We start from the raw sequence: 10,419 nt of genomic DNA on the forward strand, positions 1-10,419 counted from the left end.
TCTTGCCCCAAACAGGTTAAACTGTTCCATGGTAGTGCTAAGTGTTCCTAGTTTCAAGCAGAAAATTAATGCCTCTTGTTTTTTGTTTTTTGGTACGTGCCCCTAGCGGGAACCGAACCTGGGACTCTCTGGTCCGCAGGCCCACCCTCCAACCACTGAGCCAAACCAGCCAGGGCCATGCCTCTTGTTCTATGGGACAAAAAAAAATATTTATACGAGTTATGGTGGAATCCTGACTGGAGTCCATGCAGCTGTCTCTGCTAATGGCACCCCTGATTCAGATGCTGTGACTGTGTACTGGTCACCTCCGCTCAGTCCAGTGACTTTCTCCAGGAAGCTGCTGCAGCCTGGGGGTGGGGACACAAAAGGGGGTGTAGAACTGATAACATACTAATATCACTTTGCTACCGACATGCAAATTCCAGGCTCATCGTCCCATAAACGTCTGTACATGGATGGACTTAACTGGAACCTACTTCTGTCTTTAGAGGTGTGCTGTCTCCTACTCATCACAGCGGGTTTGTGGTAACTTTTCCTCTCTTGTTGCCTGCAAGGGTCCCTGCCACTTCCACCCTTCGACAGCCTTGAACAGCATGGCCAGCACTCAGACTTCAAATACCTTTTGAAGCTCCACCGACCACCACCAACAAAGAATGGACACTGCTGCATGGATCAGCATTTCCTCCTGACTGTTTAACACAAACTTCCCTGCGAGGCTGATAAGCAAACACACATCAACAAGAGAATGGCCGTTAATTCCCCAGAGGGGCCGACGGAAGTCATACTTCCCAAGTCAGGAAAAGAAAGGCAGGACCTGGGTGATTCAGGGAAAGGTACACGTTCCGGGACAGACAGGAAGCCCCGACATATGGCAACAGAATCAAAGGGGACCTTCGAGCCTCTGTTCAATTGTTTGAATCAGAGTCCACAGTCTTCAGGCAGTGTGGTACTTTGACCATAATTTGAGCGAAATCAAAAGCAATGATTGATGGCGGTGTCGGTGAATGAAAGCGCATGGCAGAAGCAACAAGAATTCATTGTCAAATGAATATGAATGAGAAAGTGGGCTTTGATTTCAGTTCGGGGTCATATATCAAAATATCTAGTCGAGAGCTTGTACCTGGGGGTTTGTTTGTTTTTTAAGATTCATTTCCATGAAGATTTCGAATCTTCACAGGTCACATTCTAATTTAGAGTAGAACTGAGGTGCATTCCCAGAAAGAGAGAGAGGAGCCACACTTGGGGGAATGAAGAAGTTGGTATAAAAACACGTAGTGAACTTTAAATCATGATTTAGACAATAACAGTAACTCTCACTGACGAGGGTCACAGACCTCTGGGTTTGGTGGTTTTTATACTGTTGCAAAGGAAGTGATTTGATAGAGAAAGTTGATAAAAGCCTTTAAGGGGAGAGAGGCAGGGAAGGGTGTGTAGAACCCAGGACTCCTCAGGCACATCGGTTCCAGGTTGCTGTTCTGCTTCAGTTTGGTCCCTCAGAGAAACCTCTGTTCCTGGGAACAAATACAAGTCCCCATCCTTCCTACTTCTCCCCCAGCACATGGTCCGTTGCACTTACCTTATGTCAAAGGTACCCCTGAGACCTTGGAAATTCCCTATTAATGTTTCCACAACTCTGAACGGGGGAACAGCAGCAGGACAGGACAAAGTCGGATGTGCATTGGTGTAGCAGTATTGAGGTTGTCAGGAAATGAAAAACACACCTGATTTTTCAGGAAAACAATGGAGAAGCTCAGAATGCCGCCCTGAAAAAGAATGTGTTCCTCTCCCTGGTATTTTTATTCCTCCTTGAGATTTATTTCAATTTCAGTGATTTCCTGGGTGAGTAAAATAACACTTTGCTCAAGAGTTAAAAGGGGTCAGTTTGGGTCTTGTCGGGGTGGGTTGGATCTTTCTTGCTGACCTGGAATTAGTGTACCTGTATCTAAGTACTGCTGCAACCACCCAGCACACCATGAAATACGTTTTCCGCTACAGTGATATTGCTGGCAATGCACAAAACAAATGGACTGGGTCAGAAATAGCCTGGCTCCCTCTTAAATGGAATCTACTGTTACTTTGGAGACCACTTCCAAAACTGTCTTCGAAGATTTCATGATAATTTTCATTTCCATTTACAGAAGCTATTCACTAACTCACTTTAACCTCACCACAGCCCAGGGGATGCATTCTGGATGATGAACCCCAATACACAGACAAAGAAACGAGTTCAGAAGCTTTCAAGTCTCGTCCCGGGTCTCAGGCTAGTTACTGGCAGAGCTGGGACACAAACCAGGTGCCTGAGGACCTTAAGGCTGTGTTTTTCTGTTTTCCATTCTGCTGCTATGACTCATTTTATTTGAAAGTTCATCATTTAGGGTTTGATAATCCAAATAACCAGAGGTCAGAGAAGATAGAGATTTATGTTCTTTCCACATGACAATAAATTCAGAGCTAAACAGTCCAGAGCTGGGAGAGAGAAATGCTTTCAAGTTGCCCACTCTGGTCAGGCACACAAAGGCAGCTGCAATTCCAGCCATCGTAACTGTCATCCAGATGGCAGGCAGGAGTGAGAAACAAGAGGAAGAGTAGTACCTGTGTCAGGAAAACAAAGCTTCCCCAGAAACACATTAATGACCAGAAACAGGTTCATGTGACCACAGCCAATGGCCTAGCATCCCTAGAAATATAATTGTTGTCTGATAACATCACTGCCCTCAACAAAAGGAAGTACTGTCAGTAAGAAGCAAGAGGGAATGGATTTTGCATGAGCATCTAGAAGTACCTGTTCCCCAAAACATCTATCTGTAGCTCCACTTTCAAAATAATCAAATGTTTCCATTGGGGCATTTCTGACCCAATGGCATACTCCTACACCTTATTATATGTTTATCAATTGAGAGCTTGTGCCCATGTTGACTGACAGTCACTTGGCTGACTCTTCACCAGCTATATGAGGACCACACCAGACCGAGGAGCCCAAAACCTGTTCTTAAGGTTTTGATGTTCCTCTGCTTTTCTACAGAAACTTACTGGATAAAATTACAAAAGCAAAAAATAGAGGAGCAAGAGGGGAAAGTTTTGGAATACACAATTCATCTATTTTTAGATAAAGAGGAAAAGCAACTAAAAAGGACATTACAAGACATCTAATGGTTGAGCCAATCAAGAAATGTCTTTACCGTTGGAAGACGACCAGTCACCATGGGTATTTGTTTCTCTTGGCTGCAACTCATCTGAACGCTGATTCACATGTGTGTTCATCCTCCTACTTGGCAGTGGAAAATAAATGTCTTGTGATTCCCTATGTCAGCCTTAGACAAGAGATTTATCATGAAGAGGGTTTATAATACGTCTCTAGTCTCCCTTGGCCTTCGCCTTCTGCCCACTAAATCCCTTTTGGACTATGTGACTTTACAAGGAATTTGATATTCTCAGGTCTTGCCAAGCCAGTGAAGGTGTTTACAAGGGACTGGACTATAAACTTCCTAGCTACCAAATTGGCTGATTCATCTCAGATTATAATGAACGTACACTAGAGAACATGAACCATCCAGAAGATGAGTCCATCATCTAACATAGGGTAGGTGGAGGTGGAGAGGAGCTGGGGAAGAGGAGAAACCAGTAATGAATGAAAAGAAATGATCAGCGGGATTGGAGGAAAGTCAGGACCATGTGAAGGCTCCAAGCCCAGGCTGGGAACTTCAAGAAGAACAGAGAGTTCAAGACTACTCTAACATCTGAGGAAGATGGTGGACAAGACTATTGGATTTGGACATTCAGATATAATTGGTTGCTTTAGGGGTATGATCAGGGGAAAGGAAATAAAAAACAGACAAACCTGTGCTCAGTAGAAATGTAGAGGAAAGGAAATTTAAAGTAGGGATTGAACAGCTGACTGGTCATTTTTGAAAAGGCTTCTTGGGGAAGGGAAGGAGAATGAGGTGGTGGAAACCAGAGGTAAGCAAGGTCGGTGAGGTTGGTTATTGCTATGGTCAAAACTTGGGCACAGTTTTAGCCTGTGGGAATGTAGTTAGTCGAGGAAAGATGAAAATGAGTTTGTAAGGAGATGTAGGAAGGGCTGGAAGAGATGGAAAGAACTTATAACATATTGAATTGATATTTAATCATTATCACAGACAATACTGTCTATAATGGCCCCACTAAATACAAAATATTCACTTTCAAGTATTAATATAACACACATACACACATACCTTTATGTAAACCATAGGTGTGTGCAGTGTTATAAACCTTAATGTAGAAAACCTGAAAATATAATGAGTAATTTAGAAAGGTGATTATTAGATGGTACTAAATATGATAATAAAACTAATGTTTTAGGATTTCCTTAAATGTTTGCTCATTTCTCCACACAATTTAGTACCATGTCTTTGGACATTTTTATTCCTTTCTACTTTCCAGCTGCTATTATCATAAGAGACAGTGTAGCTAATTTGAGTTATACAAATAGAAAGAGAATTAAGAATACATAGCTTTGTTTTAATATGACACATTAAAATAAGAAATGAGATTTATAGGGTGATTATTATTTTTATATATGATCAACATCCGTGTACAGCTCCAGAATGTTTTCATACCCTCCCCAAATTAATCATAATCATTACTCTCTCTCTCTCTTTGTATTAATTTTCTTCTTTCGGAAAGCTTTTATAAGTGAAAACTCCCTTAGAATTTAAACAGAATGACTTCATTGTGCCCTTCTCCTGAAATGATAATTTAATTGGAAACAGAATCTTAGGTTGGTCATTATTTTCCACTCATACTTTGATGTTATCATTTCATTGTCTAGGTTCTCTATTATTTTTTTTTTTTGAAAAGTTTAGGGTTGACTTAATGGGTGGGTGTGCATTTGGAGGTAATTCGATGCTTCTCAATGGCTGTCTTAAGATTTTCCTTTTCCTTAGTGCCCTGAAGTTTTACTACATGTCCAGTGTGACACTATATCTAATTTCTTATTTTTCGCTTGCACGCCTCTTAAATCTGAGGATCAAGTCCTTTGAAAATGGCAGAGTACTACCTCTTAAAAATGTCTTTTCCCCCATTCTCCTTTGGGTTCTTCCATTGTTTTCTCTATGTCATATGATCTCATCTTCATAATCATCTCTCTCAAGTTTTACGCTAGATTCTTGATAAGTGTCCTCCAACAAAGTCACTACTGTATTTTTACCATTATCTAACTTGCTATCTAACTGTATTAACTGCTACTGCAATTTTTATTTAAAAGACTACAATCTATCATTATAATTCCACTTTATTCTTTTCCCCATTTTGTCTGTTGGCGTCGCTTTTTCTGTGGTGGTTCTATTCTTCACTTACGTTTTAACCCTTTCTACTTCTTGGAGTTCTGAAACGTGTTTGTTATGCTTCCTGACTCTTTCAGTGGGTGAAGTGTTGTGTTCTCTTTGTACCTCTCTCCTCACCACCCCTGACTATGTAGAGCAAAATTCTTCACACACCTGCACCTCCACCACCATCTCAGACTGTGAGATGTGCAAACCCGCACACACTTTAATTTTACTCCGCCACTGAGATTCAGGGGTTATTTGTTACTGCAGCCTAGCTAAGCCCACCCTGACTAAATACGCTTGTCCATGGCCCTCCACCATAAGCTTGTTGCCTACTCCTTCAGCCTCATTTGTACAATTCTACCCTTGTTTCTAAAATCCCCCCCACACTGGCACTTTTCAGTTTCTGAAATACAGCTGCTTATTTCTCTGTGGGACTTCTGCATGTATTGTTCCTCTGTCAGGGACACCCTTCCTTGTTCTCTTCCTGCCTTCAGCTTCATTTCTCAGATCACACACAGTTCCTCAGGGAGGCTGTCCCCTGGTCTCCATTCTAAACCACATGCCCACATCGATTTTCTCTCTCATGGAACCCTACTCATTTCCTTAATAGCATTTTGTTCAATATTTAATTATGTGTTTATTTGTACAATGTCTTCCTTCACCAGCCTGTTCTCTCTGTCTGTGCAGGGAAAGGAACTGTTTTGTTCATTACTATTTACACAACACAAGAGGGAGATTCAATACACCTATTTATTGATTAATATTTATTTGTTGTTGGATGAGTGAACTGCTCATTTTAAAAGATGTGCTTATTAAGTTCCTAGATGAAGAACTTCTATTATGCGTTCTTTTGCAAAACATGAGGTCAAAGGTATTATGATAATCATTCCAATTAGATAGTCTATGTGGGAGTCTCCTGAAACTTTCCTTGTCATCTTAAAATTATCTTTACTAATTATTATAATAGTTAAACCTTATAGTTCTGGAGATATGCCCGGTGGTATTCTATCAGATGAGTGAATGATGATATTAGCTTCATGCCATAAATTTTCCCCTGAAAATAGAAAATCAAATATACACTTATATAATATATAAACATTGCAGAGATGTAAAACATATTTCATTGTTAGTTATATAGTCGTTATTTTATCTCTCATTTCTTAAGCAATTTCAAGAAAGAATTTTTTACTTTCTTCATAATCTTGGAAATTTGTAGCATAAAGTTCATCACATAATAGATACACAATATGGTTTATGAAAAATAATTGAATGACTAAATGCATTAATTTTCATTTGATTAGTTTTACTTATAACAATAGATGGTGACCACCACAGTCATAAAAAAAATCATGATAAGAATTTAATTCTAGAACCTCATTTTCCTTAAGAAAAAGGTTCCTGGTAGAAAATGATTTAATAGGTAAAAATGTCATGAGAGTAAGAGGTTTCTGAGACTGTGAATTAATCAAGTCCAGGCAAACATAAATAACATTGAAATGATAATACAGCGCATGACCTATTTGATATTCTTAATACTGCTCCAAGGAATCCCATGACTGGATTTATATTAGAAGAATTCCAAGTCAAACATCGACTTCTTAACACTTGGTTTTAGTTTTGTAATTCAGTAATGATATTATTCACTCAAACATGCAAGAAGAAGCTGTTCCATCAGAAAACACACTGCTGTTCAAAATACACGTGAGAGCTATTTATTCCAAAGCAGAATCACTCGTGTTTTCTAACACGGAAAACTGGACACTTGATGAGACCATCCTGATGTAAAACTGGGGGACTGATCAAAAGGGTGTTCGTCATGGGGTCACTCTGGCTTTTGGTCCCTAAAAAGCGAAAGAAAAAGTGGCACATGTTCAACGAACAAAAACAAAAAGAAAAAGGAGAAAAATCTGTAACAAAATAAATTAGTAAAGAAAATTTTTTAAAAATAGTGATTGTGAGAGAAATAAAAAGAAATGACCAAACCCAGCTTTTGAAATAAAAGATTAATTCACACACGCAGGACTCAGGAGGAAAGGCAGAGCCCCCGGCTCTCCAGAGGCTAAAAAGAGGGCATATCCGTGTAGGGAGAAATGATGCCTTACAGGTTCAACCCAGCAAACTTCATCTCTTACTGGGAAGCTGAAACCTCACACCCAGGTTTACACCCCGGGGCTGAAACTGACGGATGTGTGTCACAGCGACGAGCTCATATTATTCCTCATTGTCAACTTCACTCCCGTCACGCGTGTGGACGTATGAAAGGTGCAGAATGGAGAGGATCTGAAAACAGAGACTCTGAACCTTGGATAAAATGAGCCCAGAGGAGCCGGGGTACTTTGCTGTCAGTCTGATGCGCTTGTTGTAAACAAAACAGATTTAAACTCCCACTTCACTTGGTTAACTAATCTGGTCTCTGACCTTGTTCCAGTTCCTGGGGCCCAGTGAGAACCCATCTGGAGACAATCGGACCAACAATCATAGCAGGGACTTGGCTGCCATCCGGGGCCACTCTCTTCAGGGGGTTGCTTCCTCGTGCCTTCAACCCCTGACCCGTCCAGCTTTTAATTCATTATTCATCCATTTTCTAAGTCCACTTTCAAAAAAACAACACGCGCTAGCGGCTCAGATCGGGGGTTGGGGAAAATGGCATTCCGGAAGAAAGGACAGCCCTGTCAAAACAGACAGCCATCCAGTGCCTGCTTTATACTATTCATAGAAAATGCCAAATTCTGCAAATAGTAACCACATGTGCATCGGCTTCGCAGACTCGAGGTTCTGCTACAAATGAGATGTTTTTTATTTCAGTGTCATCGAAGGTGGTGTGGGCCCTGGGTTGCTCGAGGTTTCACATGATCCGCGTGTGTCACAGACACAACACACAGTGCACACCGCCCCATGGTCCACGCAGCCCGCCGCCCAGAAAGGCGATTCGATTCGCAAATCTGTCCCCAGGCCATGGGATCATTACTGTGACAAGCCCACATCTGAGGTTAGGTTCGTGCTTGCTTTGCCAAACTTGAGGGGTTAGCTTAGGGGGACCTGTATCAGGAGGGACTTGACACTGCCCAGACTCCCGTGAGCTCATCACCCACTGCAGGGATTCCGGAGACCCTTCTTTTTTCTAAATCCTCACCCAAGGGCATTTTTTCATTGTTTTGTTCAGATAGAGTGGGAGGAAGAGAGAGAGAGAGAGAGAGAGAGAGGGGGGGGGGGGGAGAGAAACATCGATGTGAAAGGGATACATCGAGTGGCCGCCACCCCCATGACCCAACCAGGGCTGGGGACAAACCCAATCGAGATACATGCCCTTAGCGGGAACCGAACCCGGGTCTCTCTGGGCCGCAGGCCGACGCTCTAACCGCTGAGCCAAACCGGCCAGGGCCCGGAGACCACTCTTGCCCTGACCTCCCAGGCTGCTGCCTTTCGGGTTCTGTTCAGACATCTCAGGATTGGCAGGTCACGTACAATCTGTGCGCATCGCCCTTTTGAGCGGGCCTGGCTGGTACTCCCTGGCACCAACACTTAAAAGAACCGGTGCACAGAACGACCCAACCACGCGGCAACCGGCTGGCACTGCCTCTGGGGACTGTTCTTGTCCAGGAATGCTTCTAGCACCTTCCGCATGACCACTGGCTCTAAAGGGGCCTCCTATTTATCTTCTCCTTCATAACACACAGTCTGTGTCGTGGCTGCAGTAAATCTCTAGGTCTGGAAGCCTTAGCTGAGGTCTAGCTGGCTCCTCTCTCCTCTGCCCGAATGTGTTGTTTCTGACACCGATTTCAAAATGCCTGTACTTCGCCTCGTGATGAAAACAGAATGTTCCAGCAAGTGCAAGGAAACTTCTCCCGTTCCAGTCAGACTTGAGGGACATGCCCTCTCTGTCCCCAGCCGAAGGGGGATAATAAAGGGCAGAAGCCTCTGCCTGCAGCCTTGGTGACACAGAGCCCGGCTGATCCTGTCTATTGGCAATAAATACATGACGGAAGTTTTAGGCACCAGCCTCGTGCATTGGTGGGTAAGCCCCAAGCTTTTATCTCTCTGACCCCTGTGTGAACTCAACCTTGGTTCCTAAGTGCAGGGCAGACAAAGTGGGGTGGGAGGAAGCTTTCTTATCGACATGAACACCCCTTCCAAGTCAACATGAAGAAATATGATGCTGTGTGTGTGCCTGTGTCTCGGGGGCGAGGGGGAGGTGGGGAGGGACTTGTCGGAACAAAATGAGAGGAGAACAGAATATCAGCTATGATTGCTCGCTGCCTCTCCCATGCGTTGGGAATTTCATAGAGAACAGATTAATTCAGTCCACTTGCATTTACGGGGATGGGGTTGTCAGTGGTGTGCAAGGCATTCGGCGTGCTGCTGAAGATGCAAGTGTAGAAAGACTTGTTTCAGGAATTTGGGAATGAATTCATCTCAATGCCATGGCTACCATTTATTGAGTCGTAAATATGCCCACTGTGGTGTTAAAACACTTTATTTATATGAGTTATTTCATTTAATCGTCACAAAAACTCGGCAAAGCAGGCACTATTCTATGTCCTAATTATGCAGGTGAGGCGGCTGTGATTTTTCTAAGCTCACACGCATGGAGGATGGTGACCCCAGGATAAAAGTGCACACCTGTCCACCTTCACAGGATGTCGCCTTCTTGACAAAAAGAGCTTTGCACATACGGTTCACTGTTTTGATACTTGGGATCCACATGTCCCAACCAAGCTCCATGTATGCATTCTGGCAAATTCCAGATGTGTTCATGAGAACTACTAGCCCAAGTCTTTGAGATTAAGCTTGTATTAACACTCCATGAAGTGCATTCCCTCATCTGGAAAACGAACGTAGCAGTAATGATCGCCGATGTCTTTGGGTCAAGATGACGTTCAAAGCAGTCTGTCGAATGAAGGACTTTCAGGAAAGAAGGTTTAGATGTCAGTCCAAGGCAGCTGTTTCCCAAGGGTGCCAAGCTCCTTGTCAGAACGGCGTTTTCAACATTCACGGTAACACGATGAGTTTCAGAAAACTGATATTCTAATTAGGAACCTGTTACTGTTCTAAGTGGGAACAAGGCAAAGGGTGGGATTGAATGGCGTTTGGTAGCGGTTGCCGTGGTGCC

The sequence above is a fragment of the Molossus molossus genome, unplaced genomic scaffold, assembly GCF_014108415.1.
Source record: "Molossus molossus isolate mMolMol1 unplaced genomic scaffold, mMolMol1.p scaffold_m16_p_24, whole genome shotgun sequence".
In the NCBI taxonomy this organism is placed as follows: domain Eukaryota; kingdom Metazoa; phylum Chordata; class Mammalia; order Chiroptera; family Molossidae; genus Molossus; species Molossus molossus.